The sequence below is a fragment of the Solanum verrucosum genome, unplaced genomic scaffold, assembly GCF_900185275.1.
Source record: "Solanum verrucosum unplaced genomic scaffold, falcon-dt-bn FXZP01000038.1, whole genome shotgun sequence".
Classification (NCBI taxonomy): Eukaryota; Viridiplantae; Streptophyta; class Magnoliopsida; order Solanales; family Solanaceae; genus Solanum; species Solanum verrucosum.
Genome location: NW_026020564.1, coordinates 4,727,592 through 4,741,584, shown reverse-complemented (window position 1 = coordinate 4,741,584; position 13,993 = coordinate 4,727,592).

Sequence of the window (13,993 nt, the reverse complement as noted above, 5' to 3'; positions counted from 1 at the left end):
GGAAGTTGCTGGAGGCGTTCGGGAGCTGCTATTGAAGTTAATTTGGATTAGGATTGGGCCGGGTTAGGGGATTAATTGGTTGGGTCGGTGGAAAAGAAGTGGGCTGGGGCGTTGGGCTGGTATTGTATGTTGTTGTATTGAGAAATGGTAGCTGGCCAGATTAATTAAAAATGCTGAAAGTTATTGGCTAGAAGCTTTGGATTTAAAAAATAAAAATATGGGCTTAAAGGATTTGGCTAATAAACTACAATTTTAACCGAATTGAGTGATCAATTGCATTACGAATTTAGCCAATGAGTAGGAAAGCGGCCGAATTGAATTATTATTTATTTACTTTTAGTAAATTCGGCTAGTAACTAAATAAGATGTATTAATATAATTAACTAACAAGCTTCTTAATTTTAACGGGATAAAATAATCAAGCTTAATAATAAAATAATTAAACAAATCGTCTTAAGATGAAAACTATAATTAAGACTAAACTAAATTAATAAAATATTTAACTTAAAAAAGTGTAAAATCTTTTTATGACGATTTTCAACTATTTACGAAATATACTAATAGAATATATGTACCTATATATAACACATTAGCTATTTAAAATATTACATAAACAAGTAAAATCATTTTAAAACCTGAGAAGTATTTTGAGTTTTTCATAAAACCAATTATTTCAAAATTGTTTAAGAATTAAGAAGCTCAAAAGTTAATTCCTATCGTGGCGGGTCAAAATTAGGTGTCAACAACTATCCCTCATTTTACTTGGATTGATGCAAGAAATTTGAGGAAAATGAAATTGACTAGTCCAATTTTGACCGACCACATCTTCATCTTTGAGGAAAAGGCTATTTCGGTACGGACTTTAGAATTATGGCCGAACCTCGAAAGTGGTTTCCTACATATCTCGGGTTATATGAGAATTCAGGCCACTTGTAGTTCGATATGCTTGATTTGACGCACGATTTTGAAAGAATTCAAGGTCATCCCGATATCGGATTATGGAGGTACCGAAATGCTCGGTATAAGATTTAAGAGCGAATGATTGGAATACAACCGAGTTTCAACACTGATTCTGCCTACATATCCCTCTGCTTAGGGAATCAGGCTGCTTGTAGTTCGACTCTATCGGTTGAAAAGGAAATCTATTACGCAAGATATCCTTTGGTTCTGGAGAAGTGACAAGTAAGTCGAGTATGAAAAAGAGGCTTGCAACCTCTTAGCCATGAATGTGGCGCGCTTCACACCCATAATTAAGAACTTACACGGACATAATTTCCAAAGCTCTTGATGCATTGTCGCCCAGATTGGAAAGCCGCTTTCGGTAGAGACCAAAAATTTTTGGAAGTGAAACCAAAACTGAAAAACCTAAGAAAAACCCACACGCCTTCCGATAGGGGTGTGGTTTGATTGTGGTGGAAGTCGCTCTTCTGCTCGCGTCCTAAGAGTTTGACACTCCTCTTTGGACTATGTCCCAGTTCACTGCTAAGAAAAGTTCCACGTTGTGCTGCATCCTAATTGATGTCGTCCGCACCGTGTTAACACTTAATTGTTCTCCTTGAACATTTGACGTCAACTCTATCGGGTTTGACGTGAAGCAAATAAAGCTTATGTCTCATATTTGCAATATAATCTTCAATGTACTCTTCATTTGATGTCAGAGTAATAAAAATAGGTTGATGTAATATGTTGATAGTTCTTTTGATGTCGTTGTTGCAAAGAAAAACTATGCATCCGATGTCAATCTTCTTTTGATAGGCGAATCTTAGTGAATCCTTTTCCCGCAATGTATGAATCTCTTTTTGCGATGCATGAATCTTCTCTTGCTATGCATGGCTTCTCTGCAATGCATGACTTTTCCGCGATGCATGACTTCTATCTCTTGCTATGCATGACTTCTCCGAGATGCATGACTTCTTTCTCTTGTAATGCATGATTTCTTTCTCTTGTAATACATGAATCTATTTTCTCTTGTAATACATGAATCTTTTTTCTTGTTATGCATGAATCTTCTCTTGCAATGTATGAATCTTTTCTTGCAATGCATGAATCTCTTTTCTCGCGATGCATGAATCTTCTCTTGCAATGCATGAATCTCTTTTTTCGCGATGCATGAATCTCTTTCTCGCGATGCATGACTTCTTTCTCTTGCTATGCATGAATCTTTTTTCCACGATACATGAATCTCTTTCTCGCGATGCATGACTCTTTTTTCTCTGATGCCTCCCTGGTACCAAACAAAAATAATGCTCCACCGAGCAACATAGGTGATCTTCTGGGTATCTTCTGGGACGGCGGTATCGTCTCAATCGACAATATAAATAAAAATGACCATCGGAGTAGTGGTATCATCTCATTTGACAATACGATATAAATGACTCTTCGGATAGTGATATTGTCTCAGTCGACAATATAAATAAAAATGACCCTCAGAGTAGTGGTATCATCTCATTTGACGATACGATATAAATGATTCTCCGGGTAGTGGTATCGTCTCATTCGACAATACAATATAAATAGCCTTCAGGGTAAGAATATTATCATATCTGATAATATAATGCAGACAAATATCTTCCAAGTGTCTTTAGTTGCTGGAAAATAATAATATTTCTCTCTTCAAGGTTTTCATTTGTCCCATCTCCGAACATAATTGCATGTTCATTATGAACCTTGCCTTGCTGAGAATTTGAATAAAGTAATGTTACTCATATTCCCAATTCTTAGTATAAGAAACATAAAATATTTTCTGCATCCACAGAAAAGTTGTCAACTTGGGGAGCTCTTCGCCCTTTTGACTTCTCCATGTCCATTAAATGGAGGAATATGTTGATTTTGAGGTAAACCTATAAGCCTGTATCTACAGAAAAATTGTTAGTTTAAGAGTGAACTGATCTGTGTCGATCTCTTCGGTTGTCTGCTCCTTGTTTTGCTACCTCCGATTGATTTCTCCGATCTCCCGCTTCTTGATAGATAAGACAAAACATTTTTATGCAAAATAAATGAAACATGGAGGAAAAGTTTTAAGGAAAATGGATTTTCAAAAGTAGTATTTGGAAAAAGTCACTGTCAAGTGTCATGTCAAGTTGAGCTTAATGAACACCATTTAGAGGTGATGTCTCGAGATCTATCTGATTACTTGCTGAAAGTATTCAAAGTTGGTCTAAACTGCCAATAAACCCCGTTGAAATTTTGAGACCGTCCTCAAAATTTCTTTCCCAGTTGATTGCCTCGGCGTATCTTTAACCGTTGGTGATCAAATCACGGAATTTTTGAGATCCTCCCAAAAATTATGTCCCAGTTGCAAATTTCAAAGTAATTTCAGTTTCGACTTTGTTGGAGAGATCTCTTTCTCGAGAATTTTTGAGTTCCTCTCAAAAATTTTGTCTCAGTTTCTATTGTAAGGAGCAATAGAAATAAAAATCTTATGGGAAATATGACCGAGCCATTGTGGCGCCTACGTATCCCGTTGAGGCAGGAATCAGGTCAAACGTAGTTCCCCCTCTCGAGGACTAACAAAAATAAGAAATTAACAAAGAAACCGACCGAGGCCGACATAGGCCGCCTACGTATCTCATTCTTGAGAATTCAGGTCGAACGTAGTTCAAATACAAAGAAATATTAAAAAGGATAAAAGGGGTGACCGAGGCCGACATAGGCCGCCTACGTATCTCATTCTTGAGAATTCAGGTCAGACGTAGTTCATTACATAGGGATAGATTTTAAACAAAGCGATCACAATCAAATAGAACGATTACAAGGAAATGATAAAAAATACAAGCTGAAACTTCACACATAGTATCTCTTGACAGCATCTGAATTGATCGGTTTCGGCCATTCGGTGCCATCCATCTCTGACAGGACCAAGGCACCTCTAGATAATACTTTGCCAACCATGTAAGGTCCTTGCCAATTTGGTGCAAATTTCCCTTTATATTCATCCTGGTGAGGGAAAACACGTTTGAGAACCAACTGACCAACCTCAAACATTCTGGCTCTTACTTTCTTGTGGAAAGCACGAATCATTCTCTGTCGATACAATTGTCCATGACAAACAGCGACCATTCTCTTCTCATCAATCAATGTTAGCTGATCAATCTGTTTGCGAACCCATTCAACATCATTCAATTCAGCTTCTTGGATGATTCTCAATGAGGGTATTTCAACCTCTGCAGGTATGACTGCTTCTGTTCCATATACTAACAAATATGGGGTAGCTCCAACTGATGTTCTGACAGTCGTTTGGTAACCCAACAAAGCATATGGCAACATCTCGTGCCAACCTCTGCGATTATCAATCATTTTCCTCAAAATCTTCTTTATGTTCTTGTTGGCAGCTTCCACGGCTCCATTCATTTGGGGACGATAAGCGGTTGAGTTTCGGTGAATAATCTTGAATTGTTCACATATTTCTCTCATCAAATGACTGTTGAGATTCGCTCTATTATCAGTGATGATGGATTCTGGTACTCCAAACCTACATATCATGTTGTTGCGAACAAAATCAGCTACAACTTTCTTGGTTACCGATTTGTACGAAGCTGCTTCTACCCACTTGGTGAAGTAGTCAATGGCAACCAAAATGAATCTGTGTCTGTTAGAGGCGGATGGCTCTATCGGACCAATGACATTCATGCCCCAAGCTACAAATGGCCAAGGTGAACTCATAACATTGAGTTCATGAGGTGGCACTCGAATCAAATCTCCATGCGCTTGACATTTATGACACTTCTGCACAAACTTACAACAGTCATGCTTCATAGTCATCCAAAAATAACCGGCGTGAAGGATCTTCCTCGCCAAAGTGAGCCCATTCATGTGGGTACCACAAACTCCGGCATGTATCTGGTCCAGAAGATTTGCAGCTTCATTAGCATCAACGCATCTGAGAAGACCTAAATCTGGAGTCCTCCTGTAAAGGATTTCCCCACTTGCAAAGAAATTGAGGGTCATACGGCGTATCGACTTCTTCTGGTTAAATGTTGCATTCTCAGGATAAGTTCTGTTCTCTAAATACTTCTTGATGTCAAAATACCAAGGCAAACCATCTGGTTCCGCTTCGACGTGTGAACAATGAACATGCTGCTCTTTCACCTCTATATCCACTAGATCAATATAACTTGTATCTGGATGCTTAATCATTGACGCGATGGTGGCAAGAGCATCGGCCAACTCATTCTGTGTCCTGGAGTGTGTATGAACTCAATCTTGCGAAATCTCTTGCACAACTTCTATATATACTGCACATACAATGTGATCTTTGGGTTTTTCACGGCCCATTCCCCTTGAACCTGTTAAATCAGCAAATAATCTCCAATAACTAGTAACTCGTGAACATTCATATCAATTGCCATCTTCAGACCGAGGATGCAAGCTGCATACTCAGCCATGTTGTTCGTGCATTCAAACCGGAGTTTAGCCGCCATAGGATAGTGCTGACCGGTTTCTGACACTAAGACAGCTCCGATTCCTTTCCCTTGATGATTCGCCGCTCCATCAAAGAATACTCTCCAACCAAGGTACGCTTCAGAAATATCCTCACCGACAAATGAAACTTCCTCATCGGGAAAATAAGTCTTGAGCGGTTCGTACTCTTCATCAACTAGATTCTCTGCAAGATGGTCAGCCAAGGCTTGCGCCTTTATCGCCTTCTGAGTCACATACACAATGTCAAAATCATTCAAAAGCATTTCCCATTTAGCCAACTTCCCGGTCGGCATTGCTTTCTGAAAATATACTTCAACGGGTCCATCCTGGAAATAAGGTATGTGGTATAAGAAGACAGATAATGTCTCAACTTTTGAGCGATCCAAGTCAAAGCACAACATGTTCTCTCCAAAAGAGTGTAGCGAGCCTCATATGGAGTGAACTTTTTGCTCAAGTAATAAATGGCTCGCTCTTTCTTCCCAGTTTCGTCATGTTGACCAAGCACACATCCCAATGTGTTATCTGAGACAGATAAATATAACAATAACGGACTCCCTTCTCGCGGAGGGACCAACACCGGTGGATTGGACAAATAGTTCTTGATAGCATCAAAAGCAGTTTGACATTCTCCGGTCCACTTGGTCGAGGCATCTTTTTTCAATAACTTAAAGATGGGCTCACACACAATTGTGGATTGAGCTATGAACCGACTGATGTAGTTCAACCTTTCCAAAAAACTCATCACCTCTTTCTTGGTCTTTGGATGAGGTAATTCTTGGATCGCCTTGATCTTGGAAGGGTCAAGTTCAATGCCCCTCCTGCTGACTATAAATCCCAGCTGGCACTCCCAAAGCACACCTGGCAGGATTTAACTTTAAATTGTATCGGCACAAGCGATAAAAAAACTTTCTCAAGTGAGTCAAGTGGTCCGAACTCTCGCGGGACTTGATTATGACATCATTTACATACACCTCGATCTCCTTGTGAATTATATCATGAAAAATGGTCGTCATAGCCCTCATGTAAGTAGCACCGGCATTTTTAGACCAAAAGGCATCACCCGATAATGATATACACCCCAATGATTGATGAAAGCTGTCTTTTCTGCATCTTCTTCATCCATCAAGATCTGGTGATAGCCCGCATAACAATCCACGAACGACTGCATCTCATGCTTAGCACAGTTATCAATGAGAATGTGAATGTTTGGCAATGGGAAATTATCTTTCGGACTAGCTTTGTTGAGATCTTTATAGTCGACACAAATTCTGATCTTTCTGTCTTTCTTGGCAACCGGAACAACGTTGGCTAACCAAGTCGGATATTGCGTCACTTCCACTACTTGAGACTCGATCTGTTTTGTAATCTCCTCTTTGATCTTCAAACTCAACTCAGGCTTGAACTTTCGAGTCTTTTGTTTTACTGGACTGAAATCTGGATTGATCGGCAACTTGTGGGACACCATATCTATACTCAGCCCTGGCATGTCTTTATAAGACCAGGCAAACACATCAACGTACTCCCTGAGCAAACGAACCAGGTCTCTTTTTTGGGATTCAGTCAGATGGACACTGATTCTGACTTCCTTGACACATTCCTCATCCCCGAGATTCATAGTTTCAGTTTCTTCAAGATTTGGCTTGTGTTGATTCTTGAATTGTCGAAATCGTTCAGCAACATGTTCAGGTACCTCATTTTCTTCTTCATATTCCTCACACTCATCATCACCTGCCTCATTTTGGTTCACTTGGTTCATGACATGACATGACATTGGCAGGTTTTAAATTATTATTACTGAAATCATAAACAAACAGAGTTAGGAAAGTAAAATAAAAACAGACAAGTAAACAAATTTCGATAAAAGAGGCTTTCATTTAAGTTGAAAAGCAAGAACGAACTTTGGCCATGGCCAAGGGCCATTTGCCTTTTTGAACATCACAAGGGAATTTTAAAAAACTTTAAACAAATAAAACTCCATAAAAGGTGGGTCTCGGACCTCTTCCGAACTACCACCGATTTTAAAAAAAAACAAACAACGACACATGTCTTTTCTACCAAGCTGCACGGGAAATCAGGAGCGGTGTGGAGGTCTAATTCTGCAATTGCTCCTCAAGTTCTGCATCACGGATGCCCGATGTCCCAGCTTCTTCTTCGATCACCGCATCAATCTCATCAAAAAGGCCCAAGATTCCTTCCCCGAGACCATCATCATTGACATATCCTCACACCGGGAATGACTGGTACAGATGAGGAATTGGCCTGGCTAATACTTGATCAACATTCGTGTTCTTCATCTCTGCTTCGTCATCTGTTGGGACATATCCCAAACCAAACTTTGCTCCATTGGCGGGAATTTGGATAGGCTCGATGATTCCTTGAGAGTGCCTCCCTAATCCGAAACCTGGTTCGAAACCATTCTGGAGCATGACAATAGCAATCATCTTATACACGGCAGGCATAGGAGGTTGTAGAACCAAGTCATCACCGGTGGCATTTACCAGCTCCACCGTGTAGAAATCACAACCTCGAGAGACATCATCAACAACTGGTGCATACCCATTGGAATGACTCCCTTCACCATAAATGACCAATTCCTTGTCCTTCCAAACAAACTTCATTAGTTGGTGAAGGGTGGAAGACACAGCCCCAGCCATATGAATAAACGGTCTTTCCAGAAGCAAGTTGTAACTGGTGTTGATATCCAACACCTGGAACTCCACATTAAAATCCGCAGGACCCACCTGAATATCCAAGTTTACTGCACCCAATGTGTCTCTTTGTACTCCATCAAAGGCCCTCACATTGACTTGGTTTTGGTGAAGCTTTCCCAAGTCGAATTTCAGCTGCCTCAAAGTCGAAAGTGGGCAAATATTAAGACCGGATCCATCATCAACCAAGACGCGATTAATTATCTTGTCTCGACACATACAGGTGACGTGCAGAGCTTTGTTGTGCATCTTCCCTTCAAAAGGCAGCTCTTCATCACAAAAACTGATTCGGTGTCCTCGGATGACCTGATTTATCATGGCTACTAAATTGTCACTGTTAGAACCCACAGGCACATAAGTATCATCCAAAGCCCTCATTAGAGCCTGCCTATGCAGTTGTGAGCTCATCAACAAAGCCCATACAGAAATCTGAGCTGGTGTCTTCTCCAAATGCTTCACAATTGAATAATCTTTCGGCTGCATCTTTCTCCAGAACTCCTCGGCTTCAGCTTCACTAATCGTCCTTTTAGTCTGATCCTTCTTCTGCCCACCTTGGGCCAATTCTTCCGGTGTGTAGCACCTGCCAGATCTGGTCATGCCTTGAGTAACAGCCGTTTCAATCACAAATTTTGGTCGGGTAAAAGTTTCTCTCGGCACCAAGGCAACAACCTTCTCGGGTGTCAGAATCACAAACTTTTTCTTCTCTCTGATGCTCAACAAAGCTATGGCATTTTCCAGTTCATCAGGAGCAATCAGAACTATTGCCTTTGTCACGCACCAATCATCATCTGTCTCTATCATATTGATAGTAGCGCCTCCATGATTTGGCAAAGGGTTACTATTGACATTGGACGCGACTGTCTGAAGAGAGACCACATTCTGGTCAATCAGGTCTTGGATCTTATGCTTCAGGTTGATGCAGTCCTCGGTATCATGTCCAACACTGTTAGAGTGATACGCGCACCTCTGATCAGGTCTGTAAAACTTTGAGCTAGTGTCAACCGGCTTGGGCCCCACTGGATGAATATATCCTGCTGCAGTTAACCGCTCGAACAGCTTTGTTCGACTTTCAATAAGCGGAGTGAAAATTCTAGCAGGCTTCTTCTCAAATCTAGGATGGGAGGGATCATAATTGTCTTGTTGAGAGGGAGGCATTTGGCGATAATTTGGAGCATTCAGACGGGGGGCTTGATATCTGGGATATGAGTTGGTTTGGTAGTTTGGTTGTGGAGCTTGGTAGTTCGGGGGGGTATTTTGGTAAAGTGGAGCTGGGGTTTGGTACATTGGGGAAGGCATTTGGTAATTCGTCTGAACGTTGGCACAGTTGGGGGCGACATTTCGATAGTGATGAGATGGAGTCTGGTAAACTGGAGGGGGAGTTTAGTAGATAGTATGGGGTGTATTTTGATAGTAGGGGAGAGGGGTATTTTGGTAACTGGTGGGAGGGGTATTTTGGTAGTCAACATGTGCATAACAAGCCGGGTACGAACTCTGTGAAGGTCGAGAATGACCTTGGTATGATGATCACTTCTTTGGGGTCTTCCTCCCTTCATAAGAGATAGATGACACATCCTCTCTTTTCTTCTTCAACAAGCCCGAAGATCCAGGCGAGGCAGCAACACGGGCAATCTTCCCGGTTCTCAATCCATCCTCGATAGTTTCACCTACCTTGACTATCTCAATAAATTTTGCTCCGACGAGCAACATAATTCTGTCAGAATATTCGGGCTCCTGCACCCGCACAAACACTTCAACAATTTCCTTTTCTGACATAAGAGGTCTAACTCTAGCTGCCTCATTTCGCCATCTATATGCAAATTCTCTGTAACTCTCGGTCGGCTTCTGCTTCATCTTCTCCAAGGAGTAACCATCAGGAACGATCTCCACATTGTAGGCGAATCGTTCGATGAAGTTCTTAGTCAGAGCATTCCAGCTAGACCATTGTTTCGTTTCATGAGACGTAAACCATTCTAGAGCCTCTCCGCTCAAACTTCGGCTAAAAAGCCGCATTAACAAAGCTTCGTCTCTCCCAACTCCCACGAGTTGGTCACAGTAGGCCCTTAGGTGTGCTAAGGGGTTCCTTGTTCCTCCAAAGATGTCGAATTTTGGCACCTTGAACCCTTCCGGGAGGTCCAAATTCGGATGAATGCATAGGTTTTCGTAACTCAACCCGGCAACCTCAGGAATGCAATTCAACTCCTTCATGGCTTTTCTAATTTCCTCCTTCATAGCTATCTTGGCGGTCTCTTCCTTTGACCTCCACTCTCTCTCCCTCTCCTCATAGTGGTCGAGCTCCGAACCATGGGCATCATGCTCGTTGGGGACTGGTATTTGGAAAATGGGTTTTTGCGGTAGTGGTGGGGCGATAGAGGGACTCTGGCCATTTAAAGGGGCGTGATAGTTTTGGGGATAAGTCTGGGGGTTGGTGTACAGGTTTTGGTGAGGGAGGGAAGTGCGTGGGTTGTTAGCGTTTTGACTGTGGGGGGTAGGCCAGTTTGGTGGTTTGCATTAGGGGGAGGGAGTGGTGCTTAGAGATTGGTGTTTTGAGGAGGGCGTGGTGTTTGGTAAGAGGTTGAGGCGTAGTGGGGGTTTTGGGTGGTAAGGTCAATGATGGAGGGATTACGAGCAAGGCTTGAAGACGGGTTTTGAGCCTGCTCCACGTTAGAAGGGGGAATTTGAGTTGGAGGTCTTTCGTCTGGTTGAGTGTTGAAAGCAAAAATCAGAGGAGGCGAATCTTGTCTTTTCTGCATCTCGACCCTCATCTCAGCAATTTGTTGCATCAACTGCAGGATCAGTTCATTCTGATCAGCAAGGGCGAGCTGAGCCACCACGACATCAGTAAGGCCAGGTTCTTCGTTGTTATCACTCATTGATGTTTTTCCCTTTTGTGAATTTTGGCTGGGAAAGGAATCTGTAGGCCCTTTTGATCTGGTAAAATAGAGATGATCGGCCAGTGTATCAACACAGATCAATTCTAACTACCTGTAGGGAAAACAACTCAAAGGGAAATCTGTTAGTATTAGTCCTGGATGAATAATGCAAGATATCACATAGAAAATAGATAAACACATAAAAGTTGTTTTGTCTGAGAAAATGTCAACCCACGAATAATATGGACTGACTTTTGAACAAGCAGGAATTTGCTCGTTTTTATGTTGAGGTTGGTGACCCAGAAAGGATAAATTGCGTTGAGCTAAGGTCTTCTTGCTGCATCTTCTGGCATCTGTTGATCTGAACTCAATGTTTCCTTGTAGAATGAAAGAGGGGTAAAGAAAATTTGAAAAAGATAGGGGCCGAGCCTCGAAAGGCTGCCTACATATCTCCCAAGGAGAATTCAGGCCCTACGTAGTTCTAATACAAAGGAAATTTTCATTTTCATTCATTCATTTCTGGTGATTACAAGGAAAGTGAAAAACAGATAATAAAGCTCCTAAGAGATAGATGGTGCCTTCACCGAAGCTTCTTCCTCTGACTGCTGTATTAGCCACGGGGGGTAAGCTCATATGTTTCGGGGCGGTTTCCTCATTCTCTTCTTTCCACCGTCCCTTGAAAGGAGGTCTATAAACAATTTCCTCTTCAACAGATTCAGGTCCAGTGCCTTCAAGACCACTGTTGGTGGCCTCTTGGTTGAAGAAAGGGCGTTTTCCATGTAGTTTCTGAAGTCTCATGGTTATATCATTGTTCAAGGCGTCATGTTCCTTCCGCATAGCAACCGTCTCCTCGTTCATGACAGCATATCTTGCCATCTTAGTCGTTAACTCCGCGTCCAGTGTTGCACTTTTGGCTTGCGCAGCTGCGGTGGCTAATTCTACTTCTATTCTTCTTTCTCCCATCTCTCGAATCTCTTGTTTGAGTCGACGCAGTTTCATCCTTAGACTCTCCTCAGTCGTTTTCACTTCGACATTTTTGCCCTTTTCCATCTTAGCAACAATTTCACCTTTCCTGAGATGATAGAGTAACATTTTAGGATTTGGTAGTAGGATTTTATTTCTGGCTGAGAGACTCAAGACTCGTGGAATTTTGGTCGGACATTTTGGTAATGACTTGTATTTGGTATTCTCAGAAAATTTTGACAAGGAGTGAACTAAAATGTCCTCATTCAAAGCAACGTATCACATAAACAGTTAAAGCACACAAGTAAACAGACAAATATCGCGTTCTAAACATGCATGTGACCCTTTTGTGCCAAGGGTAGGCCTAGCGAATTGAAGGATATATATGTCTTTTTAAGCCAATTCATTATCCCCAAAATACTTCATTAATATCATTCAAAAATGTTTAATAAACATAAAATTAGGGAAATGAGTTCGAAAAGTAAATTACAAAACAAAGTACAAATAAAGCAATCCCACGCAGGGGATGATAACAAACTCTAAGCTCATCCTGATCCTTCACCAAGTCTGGTCCTCTTGGCGATGCCGACCTCTTCCCACATAGCGTATCTATTCGCCCATAAGTGATCTCTAGCCAATCGAGCCCCTTCTTGATGTCTGAACCTTTCGGCCGACTGAATCTGTTGCTCCATGCTATCATCTAGTTATGACATGCATTGTCTGGCTCTTCGTAACTCTTGCTTCAATTGAGCTATGACTTTGGCGTCCTCCGAATGTCGGCGTTGATGGTCCAACTCATTCCTATCAAACTTCTCTTGGAGTTGATGAAGTCGAATTTGATGCTTGGCTCCAACATCTGCAATAATATGGGGAACGTTTGGACCAGGTTCGATAGTTCCGGCGAGACTCTTCTTTAACCATTCTTTGTAATCCTTAGAGCATTCCGGACGAAACCTATTTGGCACCGGCTCACCCAATACCCTTCGAGTCTTCCATAATTGAAACATCTTTTTAGTAAAAGCGAATTCGCCATTTTCATGATCCGTCACAAATCTTGTCATAACTTCGATCTGAGGAAGCTCTTGTTTCCCTCCTAGCTGTCTAAGTACTCGAGAAGAGCGTATGACCGAGTTCCTCTCAACCCAGCAAATATCAAGTAGGGGGCCTTTCCGCTTCGGAATCACAATTTGTTTTGTTACTACCAATCATTTGATCGACCATTGTACATTTTTCTCTCTCAAACCCTGAAGTCTCGGGTGCCAAAACTCTTGGCCTCCAGTCCTGTTGAAATGATTACGTTGCACCCACCAATCGTGACTTTCGAGCCTGTTCGGTCTTTCCAAGGGATCTGGTTCTGTTGGATCATGAGCTTTGATCAAGTGTCTCATCATCCACCATTGAAGTATCAGGTTGCACCCTTGAGAGAAACGTGTGTCATTTTTACCCTATCCAACGCCCTGTAATGTCAGCAAGGATCATAGGAGCCAAATTGTAGTACTATTTTATAGGCCCATAGTCTTACTCCATTAAAAAATAGCATGAAATACCATTACTACACTTGATGGATGGTGTAGTTTGGTCCTTGGGGAAATACCATTGTCCCAAGTAGACATATCGCAAAAGCGAGAGTGGCGTGTTTCCTTCCATTTTTCTTTCCGAAACGAACTCATCTTTAAACTTCTCGTAAGCTCTTGCGCGTCAAAATCGATAATACAACTTCGAAGTGGAATATTTGACCCGGGCAGCCTGTCCATCCATTCAGCTTTGACGAGTGACAATTTTTCTTTGATTTCGGCAAAATCCATACTTTTGGAAAGAGAAGATCAGTATCGGGTTGGTGTTTCCTCTTGTTGCACATGCAACACTCTCGTAACTGGCAAGAACTTCATCTATAGTCGGAGTCAACTCTACTTCCCAAACGAAATACCATGTTGTTGCTGTCCCAAAAATTTCACCATTGTTCCAATCAAGTCGGGGTAAGCCACCATTTCCATTAATGAGGAAGATAGCCTATGTGTCTTTGCACTTTCT